Below are 12,058 nucleotides of genomic sequence, written 5' to 3' on the forward strand. Positions count from 1 at the left end.
GTTAGACGCAATGCAACTCTTGCATGTGGTGCTGCTGGCTCTAATGTGGCGTTATGTCAAACTGCCTAAAGTAAACAGTTTTTTTTAGCACACAAAAGTGTTCTTCAAGCTATGTACTCATTGAACCACATGAAATGTTTTGACAATGTATTCAGTTCCTTCTATATCTGAACATTGAACATCATGGAATTGTTGCTGTCTATGGAGGATGAAGGAGCTTTCTTTTCACTTAAAATAGCATCAATCAAATGATTGTTTTAAGCGGAACACCGATAAGATGGATTTGATTATTTCAGTAGTGTTCAGCCTGTCGGTGAGCTGGAGATTGACGGACATTGAGTGAGTTTTATTTGCAGGCTATTTGGATAGTGATGAATGTCTTTGAGAGAGAAACCGGGTGTAGGCGCCGCGAGATTACACTCATGTGATGAGCGCAAATAACCGCCTGGCATCCGTGGCATCACAGAAAGCGAATTAAACATCAAATGCAGTTTGCCTGCGAGGCCTTACATCTACCATTTTTCTCAAACTGAAATGAAAAGGCGTCTTGTGTGCGGTGAACAAAGGCTTTCTTTATCTGCATCTTTTTTTCTCTCCTTCAACTGTATTTCTGTGTTGATCAGGACTCTCCTCTGTGGTTGTGCCAGGGCCTTCAGACTCCAGGCCTGCGGTGTCTCCCTTTGGCAAACTGCAAGTGCACATCAGTGAGTAATAGTTAAAAATGTGTGTGAATAGGAAAGAGGAACAGACACTGATCTGTGTGTATGTGTGCACCTTTGATTATTATTAGTGTGTCTCTTATCAAGTGATTGCTGTTACTTCATTCCCTACCAGCACAGTAGGCACATTGACGTCAAATCGACATCATAAACATGACCAAAATGCAAATCAAATTGATGGTAATGGAGTATATACACACACCGGCCTTTCATTTTCAGTAAGCCAGCTCAACAAGGTTCGAGTCTGGTGAAGAACGGTTCCAGAAAGCAGGTAAAACAAAAGCCAAAAACTAAAATAAACAAGTAAATAACCGGGTGAGAATGTGGTAAGAGCTGAAAACCTGGTAAAAAAATCAGGCAATGGCTTTTCTTTTTCTGGATTGCTTTTGAAAACACTATCGGTTGGGTTTAGGAAGGTGGGTGAATAAGTTAATCTGTGCTTTTGAAAACACTATCGGTTGGGTTTAGGAAAGTGGGTGGGTGGGTTAATCTGTGCTTTTGAAAACACTATCGGTTGGGTTTTGCAAGGTTGGTGGGTGGGTAAATCTGTGCTTTTGAAAACACTATCGGTTGGGTTTAGGAAAGTTGGTGGGCGGGTCAATCTGCTTTTGAAAACACTATCGGTTGGGTTTTGGAAGGTGGGTGGGTTAATCTGTGCTTTTAAAAACACTATCGGTTGGGTTTAGGAAAGTGGGTGGGTGGGTTAATCTGTGCTTTTAAAAACACTATGGGTTGGGTTTAAGAAAGTGGGTGGGTTAATCTGTGCTTTTGGAAACACTATCGGTTGGGTTTAGGAAGGTGGGAGGGTGGGTTAATCTGTGCTTTTGGAAACACTATCGGTTGGGTTTAGGAAGGTGGGAGGGTGGGTTAATCTGTGCTTTTGAAAACACTATCGGTTGGGTTTAGGAAGGTGGGAGGGTGGGCTAATCTGTGCTTTTGAAAACACTATCGGTTGGGTTTAGGAAGGTGGGAGGGTTTGTTAATCTGTGCTTTTGAAAACACATTCGGTTGGGTTTAGGAAAGTGGGTGGGCTAATCTGTGCTTTTGAAAACACATTCGGTTGGGTTTAGGAAAGTGGGTGGGCGGGTTAATCTGCTTTTGAAAACACTATCGGTTGTTTTCATGCAAACTCCACACAGAAACGTCAACTGAGCCGAGGCTCGAACCAGCGACCCAGCGACCTTCTTGCTGTGAGGCGACAGCACTTCGTACTGTGCCACTGCCTCGCCCTGATTAGACATTAACTTTAATTAAATTTAATATAAAAATTGTTAAATATTAAATTGTTTTATTCTTAAGAATGGCTAAAAATTTTGTTTATTTTTTATTTATAATTATTTTTATCCTAAATTCATTCCAGGAAAATACTATCTTTATAAATCTATACATATAACAGAATTAAACAATGAAATGATTAGATATTTTAATTAATAAAAATAAACTGTATTAAAATGTTTTAAACATATTTAATACAATAAAATAAAATAAATAATTTTTAAAAATCAGTTGCTATAATATAGCTAAAATGAAAATTTAATTTTGTATTTTTTGTCCTAAAACTAATCCAGAGAAATATTAAAAATCTTAATAATATTATAACTAAACCAATCTTCCCTGAGCACATAATCATTGAATTAAATGCTGTTAAAATTTTGCGTTGCAAAAAATAAAGCATATATTATAACATATTTTATAGTCATATACTCTATAGTCAGGGCGGCACGGTGGCTCAGTGCTTAGCACTGTCCTCTCACAGCAAGATGGTTCGAGTCCCGGCTGGGTCAGTTGGCATTTCTGTGCGAAGTTTGCATGTTCTCCCCATGTTGGCGTGGATTTCTTCCGGGTGCTCCAGTTTCCCCCACAGTTTAAAGATATGCGCTTTATTGAGTTGAGTTAAACCAAATTGAGTCTATGAGTGTTTCCCAGTACTTGGTTGCAGCTGGAAGGGCATCCGCTGCGTTAAACATATGCTGGAATAGTTGGCTGTTCATTCCGCTTTGGTGATCTCTAGAGAGACTAAGGCGAAGGAAAATAAATGAATAAATTCTATAGTCAGTCATTTTAAATTGTAATAATATTTAATTTTATTAATGTATTTCTGTTTATATAAATGCAGCCACTTCTATCAAGACATCCAACACTAGTTCACAACAAAGATAATCTAAAGTAACATTTACAACTAAATATATGCAGAATCACTGGTAATATAAATAAGAAATCTAATGTCAAATTTGTAATATAACATCACATACAGAGTCAGAATTATTAGCCCCCTTTGAATTTTTTACTTTTTAAAATATTTTCCAAATTTTGTTTTACAGAGGAAGGAAATTTTCACAGTATGTCTGATAATATTTTTTCTTCTGGAGAAAAAGTCTTATTTGTTTTATTTCGGCTAAAATAAAAGCAGTTTTAAAAAAAAATCATTTTAAGGTCGAAATTATTAGCCCTTTTAAGCTATATTTTTTCGATAGTCTACAGAACAAACCATCATTATACAATAACTTGCCTATTTACTCTATCCTGCCTAGTTAGCCTAATTAACCTAGTTAAGCCTTTAAATGTCACTTTAAGCTGTATAGAAGTGTCTTGAAAAATATCTAGTCAAATATTATTTACTGTAATCATAGCAAAGATAAATCAGTTATTAAAACTATAATGTTTAGAAATGTGTTGGAAACAAATCACAAATACACAGGGGGGGCTAACTGACTTCAACTGCATATTCACCAGTGTGTTTTCTGCCATTTGCATATATATTAGGTAGACACCCATGGAACGATGTGTGCTAGCGAATGTCTGAGCGATGCTTCATTCCGATCTTATCAACGCAGAGCAAAAACAAAAGACACAGATCCTTCAGAACGATAATGTCTCTTCCTGTGCTCCAAAACAAGCTTCATCAGATTCTGCGGTGAGTTGCACAACACTGACTCTGCTTTATTTATGCGCAAACAAATGTCTCACGATCACCACCAGTGCTTTTATGAAATCTAAACAGATCTGAGTTTGATTCTGAACAGACATGCTTGCATGAACATGCATATCAGATTTGCTTGTTACAATAATTCCTGAAGCTTGTATCATAATATACAGTATTATCAACATGCTGATTAATAATCAACAGGTTCTGTATTTTGTGATTTATTTATTAATGTTTATTTATGTTGTGAATTGAATTATGAGATTTTGATCTCTGCTCTGTTCACCTTTGATGTTGAAAATTCAACTGTGCAGTTCAATGGTGCAGAATGTAAGTTTGACACCCGGTGGTTGAACTAGGTATTGCACTCTCGGATCAAAAAACATTTTCATTTAACTCCTCCTCTGACGAGTCCATGGAAGCTTAGGTTGCCAGATTGATTGAAGTGGGCCTATCTATCGAGCATAAAGGCTGATTTAAAGTTAATTTGAACCGTTTTCTAACTAAAAGCAACGGCACATGCTAGTAGAAATGTTTTCCATACTAAAAGGAGTTTTTGTCCAACGCCTGAAATTTCTATTTTAGAAACGGCTTCAATTTTCTCACAGGTGAACAACAGGATATACTGATCACCTCAGGTACACCTCATGTGCTCTATTCAGTGTTAAATGCTAATAATGTGAGTTTGAATGCCATTTTACGTGACATTTATTGCCATACTACTGAAAGCAGCAGCAGATAGTTCACTTCAGATCATGAAAATAAAATAAATCATTTGAAATTTGACCTTAGATCTGTGACTCAGTGCAAGCTAACACATTTCGATCATTCAGCATCTACATTTAATAATGTTAAAGAGGTGTAATATGTTTTAATTAGATTATATGCAGTGAGTGCACTATTTTGTGCTTCTAAATGTCTGTATTTAAATTTCTGTTGTGTTTCGTCTGGTGCAAACAGCCAAATTGTTTCATTCATTCATTCATTCATTTTCTTGTTGGCTTAGTCCCTTTATTAATCCGGGGTCGCCACAGCGGAATGAACCGCCAACTTATCCAGCAAGTTTTTACACAGCGGATGCCCTTCCAGCCCAACCCATCTCTGGGAAACATACACACAAACACTCATACACTACGGACAACTTAGCCTACCCAATTCACCTGTACCACATGTGGGATGGACTGTGGGGGAAACCGGAGAACCCAGAGGAAACCCGCGCGAAGGCGGGGAGAACATGCAAACTCCACACAGAAACGCCAACTGAGCCGAGGTCCGAAGCAGCGACCCAGCGATCTTATTGCTGTGAGGCGACAGCACTACCTACTGCGCCACTGCCTCGCCAGCCAAATTGTTCATAACTGCAAATTTAATCATGTAGCATGTTTTTGGGACACAGGTTTACAATAACCTGCTCACTTAACGTTTACGATCAAAATGTTTATATTCATTCAATCATTCATTCATTCATTTTCTTTTCGGCTTAGTCCCTTTGTTAGTCCGGGGTTGCCACAGCGGAATGAACCGCTAAATTATCCAACATGTGTTTTACGCAGCGGATGCCCTTTCAGCTGCAACCCATCCCTGGGAAACATCTATACACACTCATTCACAAACATACACTACGGACAATTTTAGCTTACCCAATCCACCTGTACTGCATGTCTTTGGATTGTGGGGGAAAACAGATAATCTGAATTCGAATGCAGGGAGAACATGCAAACTCCATACAGAAACACCAACTGACCCAACCGAGGCTCGAACCAGCGACCTTCTTGCTGTGAGGCGACAGCACTACCCACTGTGCCACTCCATCACCCTAATATTTATATTATTTGCTAATTAATAACCACCTCATGTGGAACTCTGAATCTGCATCTCATTTCAGGGTTGTTACTGTCCACCAAAGGTCACATTTCAGTCATGGATGCACACTTTGAGAGCCTTCTGAATGAATGAAATATACTTTTTCCTTCACGTTTTCCATGAAGGTAACCCGAGGTGCTGACATATAATTGGCTAAACTGACAGTGGGCGGTTAAAATGACAAAAACAAAGACAGCCGTTCCGGCACGTTACATACATTTTCAAAGCAGAATGTCTAACTTCAGCATTGTTTTTCAGATAAACAAGAATGTTCACTTTGCATGTTTCTTAAATATCTGCAAACATATTATCGAATTTTTATGCTTTAGAAGATTCAAAAACTTAAAGCACCTTTATCAAAGTTACTTTAATTGGTAATTTAGTAGTTTGAAACAACATATTGTAAATTAAGTCCTGTAAAATAACAAAAAAAGTACTGGCAGTTTATTGGAAGGTTTTTTTTATTATTTACAATAGCAACACAAACAATATATCACTTCCAACTATTAAGAATCACAATGAAACATTGTTATCAAAGGTTGTTGGAGGAAAAATTAAAGTCCCATAATGCAATTCAAAAGTATAAACAAACCACGAATGAAACAATATATGGAAAACTGTTAATTGACTATTCCCTTTCACTTTGGCAGTAAATGTTACATAAAACAATATTCAAACTCAAGTTGGTAGCATGTAGCACTGAATAAAGCACATAATCAGTACCTGAGGATTTTTGTCATGGTAGTTTATGCTGTTGTTCAGCTACAGCGTCAGAAATAAAAAAAAAACATTTGTATGGTTTTCCAAATTGCATTCATCGCTGTTCAGGATGGTTAGGACAAAAAACACCTTTTAACATGGAAGCGATATGATTTATTGTTTTAGGTTTTATCATTTCATAACGATAGCTTTTATCACAGCATAGGGAACTATTCATGCGCACAGGAAAGGTTTGAGGAAAAAAAAAAGAAAAATATCTTGAAATAAATCATCTGACTGGTGTATTCAGGTGTAGGAACAATAGTGTTAGTGGAATAATTGTCTTCGGTCTATTGAATTATTAAATATTAATGTACATCCAACCACATCACATGTTCATTATTATTCAGTAATCCAGGGCCAGCCCGTGGCCTGCAATAATCCAACCCCCAGAATTTGGTTACACCTTATTGTATTATAGAAAGAATATCACCACACTTAGTCAAATATACTTACTTACTCCCAGGGCCATTTATATCGAAGCTGATATTTAGTCGCACCATATTGGTGTTTCGTTACATCTAGTTTTTATGAGGTGGGTTGCTAGCCCATCGCTCAACCCCCCAACCTGTGGGAAAAGGACAAACACACATACACTACAGACAATTTAGCTTACCCAATTCACCTACAGCACATGTCTTTGAACTATGGGGGGAACTGGAGCACCCAGAGGAAACCCACACGAACGTGGGGAGAAGCTTCTTACTGTGAGCAGGGGCGCAACTGCACATTTACTGATGGGTATGCGGCTTCAACTTTTGTGCGCCCCCCTTCAATCCAACTATATTTTATAACAGGGAAGTGATAAAATGTGGAAAATATTTCCATCAATAAATTAAAGATATTTTTTCATAAAGATATCAATATGCTTCAAAAAATACAGTTTCGCAGTTCTGAACACAACTGAAATAGTATGAAGTAGTAAAAGGTATAATTACATTAAGCACGTTTAGTCGCAAAGAAATGCATCTCATACCACCCCAAATATCTTCTCAATTTAATTTTCCCTCACTAAATGATTGTATCACCTTGACTAGCCTTGCTTTTGGACTTTTTGGACTACATTTGTCAAAACAAAATGATAGACATGGGAGTCCTAAAGGGCAAAAGAACATTGCAATTACTTCTCACATGCATACTGTGAGAAGTGTAAGGTCTGTCTTTGCAAGAACAATTGACTGAAAGTGCTAAAAGTTAAATAAAAAAGACTGTTAAATGTTTAGTATAAAAAAAAAAAACAGAAACAAACAAATGTTCTATTTAAGTGAAATGTTATAACTTTATTTGTAGCTAAAATTAAAATAGTTTTGAGCTAAGAAGTTACCAAAAGGCCTGATGAATCTATATGATACATAATAAATTCATAAAAACATGTATATGGTATGAAAAATGGGGGTGGGGGGTGGAATGATTTTCTAATTTAATAAAATACAATATTATACGCGTATAAAATGCTAAATAAACATTTTTAACAAATATATATATATATTATATATATATACATATATATATATATATATATATATATATATATATATATATATTATTTGAAACTTTTAATATAGATAATTTCAAAAATAGTTTTGGCACAATGGCGCCCCCCATGTGTGGCGCCCCTATGCGCCGCATATACTGCATACCCCCTTTTTGCGCCACTGACTGTGAGGCAACATTGATACCCACTGCGACACCGTGTCACCCCCATAGTCAAATATAAGGACCTAAAAAGGGTCAAATCTTAATAAGTTTTGTTCTTCTACACTGTAAAAAAAAAGTTGACTCAACTTAAAATTCTAAGATAACTTGCTGCACGGCTTTATTTGAGTTGACCCTTAACCCAACTACTACACTTTACTCGATTTAAGTTGCATCAACCTCTACGTCCAGGTGCCTTACAGTTTTAAGTTGTCAATGTTTTTGCTTTACAGTGTGTTGAACACGAAAAAAGATATTTTGAAAAATGTTGGTTGCTGAGACCCATTGACTTCAATTGTCATTTTTTTCCTCCTATGTAAGTCAATGGTTACAGGTAGGGCTGGGCTGATAAACGATATTATATCAAACCGTGATACATTTTTTGTCAATAAGCTCTGCACTTTTTTACTCTTGATCTGAGAGCCCGTCACACAGCAGAAATGTCCAACAATGATAATCTAAAAGTATTGAAATTAGAGATGCACCGACTTGACGGCCACTGAAAATTTATCGGATGAAATTATGTTTTGCAATTGAATGGACCCGCTAATTTTTAATGGCTTCTGTTATTGTTGGGGTACTCTTTTAAACCTGGAAGCATTAACGACTTACATAGAAATATATATCGTTATCGTTTAATATGGAAAATTATTATGGAGATTGCATTTTTGCCAGCCCTAGTTCCCAGCAACAAGCATTTTTCAAAATATCTTTTGTGTTCAACAGAACGAAACTTAAATAGGTTTTATCAGGCAAGGCTGAGTGAACGATGACAGAATTTTCATTTCTGGCTGAATTGCACCTTTAATTATGAACAGTAATGCTAATGCATCAGTTTAGGCACTCGATAAAAGGTATGTGTTATTTAAAAATCCTCCCTTCTGCTTTCAAGCTATAACGACTGCACAAAAATCATCAGAGGTGATTCCAGGTGGATTCAAGAGCGAACATGTTGAAAAGGGCTGCACAACATCAGGCGTTTTGGCACGGGCTCTCAGAAAACAGGCTAAAAACACACATCGATGAAAAAAACACAGACTTTGACTTGTGCCCGTGCCAAACCAGCTCTTTCTGTAGACATAACGTGTTAAATACAACTACTGGATCATGTACAGAAGACTTATTACACAGCCATTAATCAGACTAAAACCATTAATTAAAACCACCAATCACCTGAGGGGGAAGCGTGTGGGTGGGAATGACTGAGATTCCAACTTATTAACTATGTTGAGCGGGACTAGTCGATCTCAGGATAACAGGTCGGCATGCATCAAAAGCTGCTCAATCTGTGCTTGGAAAAAAGGACAGTTTGATTGACTTGATTAACGACAGTATGGCTTTTATTTATTTTATTTTTCTACAAGTGTCACCAGGTGGCGATTGATGAAACTGTTGGAAGGCTTAATGAAGGCTTTGACCTTCATAGTATTCTTTTGCATTTACCACGGATGTCAATGGCTGCTTTTTTCTAACATCTTCAGCATATCGTGTTTCGTGTTTAACAGAAGAAACAATTTCCTGAAGGTTCAGAAAATGGCTAATTTTACTATTTTACTATAATTTCTCTTACTATTTTACAACTCTCCTTGGATTAAACAGTTGAGTTGTACCATTTCTAAACCATTTAGCTTATCTTCAGGTCTGGCGGGAGCATTTTTAGCCTAGCTTAGCATAAATAATTGAATCAGATTAGACCATTAGCATCTCAATCAAAAAAAAAAAAAGTTTTGATCATTTTTCTATTTAAAGCTTGACTCTTTTATAGTTGCATTGTGTACAGGCGGATTGATATTTACACAGTGTTGCTACCTAGCTAGGGAGTATTTTCAGGTGCTGCCTAATATCATTCCTCCTGCTGCAGCCATGGTACAATAACAAACAAACAAGGTTTGTTTGTGCTTGGGTCAAACATGGCTCATTATTATTAGGGACGGCTGACAGAAAACTGCCATTTCGACACAGTGTCGAGATCCCGAAGCACTAGTGTTGCGAAACACTAATCTGAAACACCCAAGTCACGTTACTAAGGTGATTCGAAAGACCCAGATCACATGACTAAAAGGATCCAAAACACCCAGGTCACATGACTAAGGTGATTCGAAAGACCCAGGTCACGTGACTAAAGTGATTCGAAAGACCCAGGTCACGTGACTAAAGTGATTCGAAAGACCCAGGTCACGTGACTAAGGTGATTTGAAAGACCCAGGTCACGTGACTAAAGTGATTCGAAAGACCCAGGTCACGTGACTAAGGTGATTTGAAAGACCCAGGTCACGTGACTAAGGTGATTCGAAAGACCCAGGTCACATGACTAAAGTGTTTCAAAACACCAGGGGCCTCATGTACAAAGACTTGCTTTGAATTCATACTAAAACATTGCTGTAAATGTGCGTACGCAGTAAAAAAATTAGATGTAACACTGCGTACGTGGAATCCCACGCATATTCTCTTTGTACATCCGACTTAACGTGAAACTGAGCGCATGTGCACGAGCACGAAACCCCTCCCTGCCTCCTCTCCCTAATGAATATGGTAATGACTCTACTTTGGCAAAACCAAAAGAAAAAGTAATGCAAAAGCAAGAAGAAAAAAAAACATTGAACAGATTGTGAATTGGAGGTGCTCCTTTCGGAGGTAGACCGGAGATAAACGGTGTTATTTGCAAGTTTGTCCTCCGGAATTAATAACAAAAGAAAAAAAAAATGAGTGGGAGAGTTTAGCTGATGGGGTTAACGCAGTAGGGTGTAAACATCACACAGTGAGTGAATTAAAAACTAAATGGTCTGATGTAAAGGTTTAAAATTTTGTAGTGTCTATTTAGGCTAAGTGCAAATAGCACACCTCGTTGGAATGAGCAAGTTGAATGATTCCAGCCCATCACCGTTTGATTGACAGAGACAACAGAACTAAAGAGAGCGGTAAACAGCAGCGTGAGTGGTGTAGCTCGTAAAGCGCATGGCAACATGTTTTGACACGTTCGATTAAGAACACGGTTGGAATCCAGCGTCTCATGAACTCATTCTTCTTTCCCCTTCTACATATCAGATTTTGCCTACTCTTCATCACGAGGAAGACAAGTAGGACTCATTAATAAGTGTGTGTATTATGTTAAGCGCATTTAAGCATCACATATTATTTGCACATTACTGAATGGAAATCTTTCCGATTCATATATGCAAATTCGTCTTCAGATGGTGCCTTTATAGCAATGTGTGTGCAGTCGATCGCTTCAGTTACATTGGGAATCCGGTGATCGCTGCAAATTGCGCTTTAATGTTTGGCTGGTCAACTGCATGGTATAGAAACCTTGTAAACCTGCTAGAAATGTGGATGATCCCGTCCCGTTCATTGTTAGTAAATCCAAATGTGACTGTAAAATCTGGCGTACGCATAGTTTTTGTGCGTATGCAGCGTTGATACATGAGGCCCCAGGTCATGTAACTAAAGTGATCCGAAACACCCAGGTCACGTAACTAAGGTGATTTGAAAGACCCAGGTCACATGAATCAAGTGATCCGAAACACCCAGGTCACGTAACTAAAGTGATCCGAAACACCCAGGTCACATGACTAAAGTGATCTGAAACACCCAGGTCACATGACTAAAGTGATCTGAAACACCCAGGTCACATGACTAAGGTGATTCGAAAGACCCAAGTCACGTGACTAAAGTGTTTTGAAACACCAGGTCATGTGACTAAAGTGATCCAAAACACCCAGGTCACATGACTAAGGTGATTTCAAAGACCCAGGTCATGTGACTTAGAAAATTCAATAGACCCAGGTCACGTGACTAAAGTGTTTCGAAACACCAGGTCATGTGACTAAAGTGATCCGAAACACCCAGGTCACATGACTAAGGTGATTTGAAAGACCCAGGTTACGCGACTAAAGTGTTTCGAAACACCAAGTCACGTGACTAAAGCGTTTCAAAGCATCAGTTCTTTCAGAATTGTTTCCAGTAGGGATGGCTGATGTAAACTGTGTTGAGATCCCGAAGCAAAAGTCGAAACACTGCACCGAAGCATGATCCGAAACAAACAGGTCATGTGACTAAAGTGTTTTGAAACACTCAGGTCACATGACTAAAACGATTCAAA

At 37.9% G+C, this 12,058-nt stretch overlaps 1 long non-coding RNA gene across 1 annotated transcript; it reads right to left on the reverse strand.

The window, feature by feature from the left end:
* Positions 1-3,141: 3,141 nt before the first annotated feature.
* LOC147841193 (uncharacterized) lies at positions 3,142-10,754 on the reverse strand. Its single transcript, XR_015506382.1, has 2 exons — positions 7,921-10,754; positions 3,142-4,743 (listed from the first exon to the last, which is right to left on the reverse strand). It is a non-coding gene; the product is annotated as an uncharacterized LOC147841193 (long non-coding RNA).
* Positions 10,755-12,058: the final 1,304 nt, after the last annotated feature.

The sequence above is a fragment of the Danio rerio genome, chromosome 13 (assembly GCF_052040795.2).
Source record: "Danio rerio strain M-AB ecotype USA chromosome 13, GRCz13ab, whole genome shotgun sequence".
NCBI lineage: Eukaryota > Metazoa > Chordata > Actinopteri > Cypriniformes > Danionidae > Danio > Danio rerio.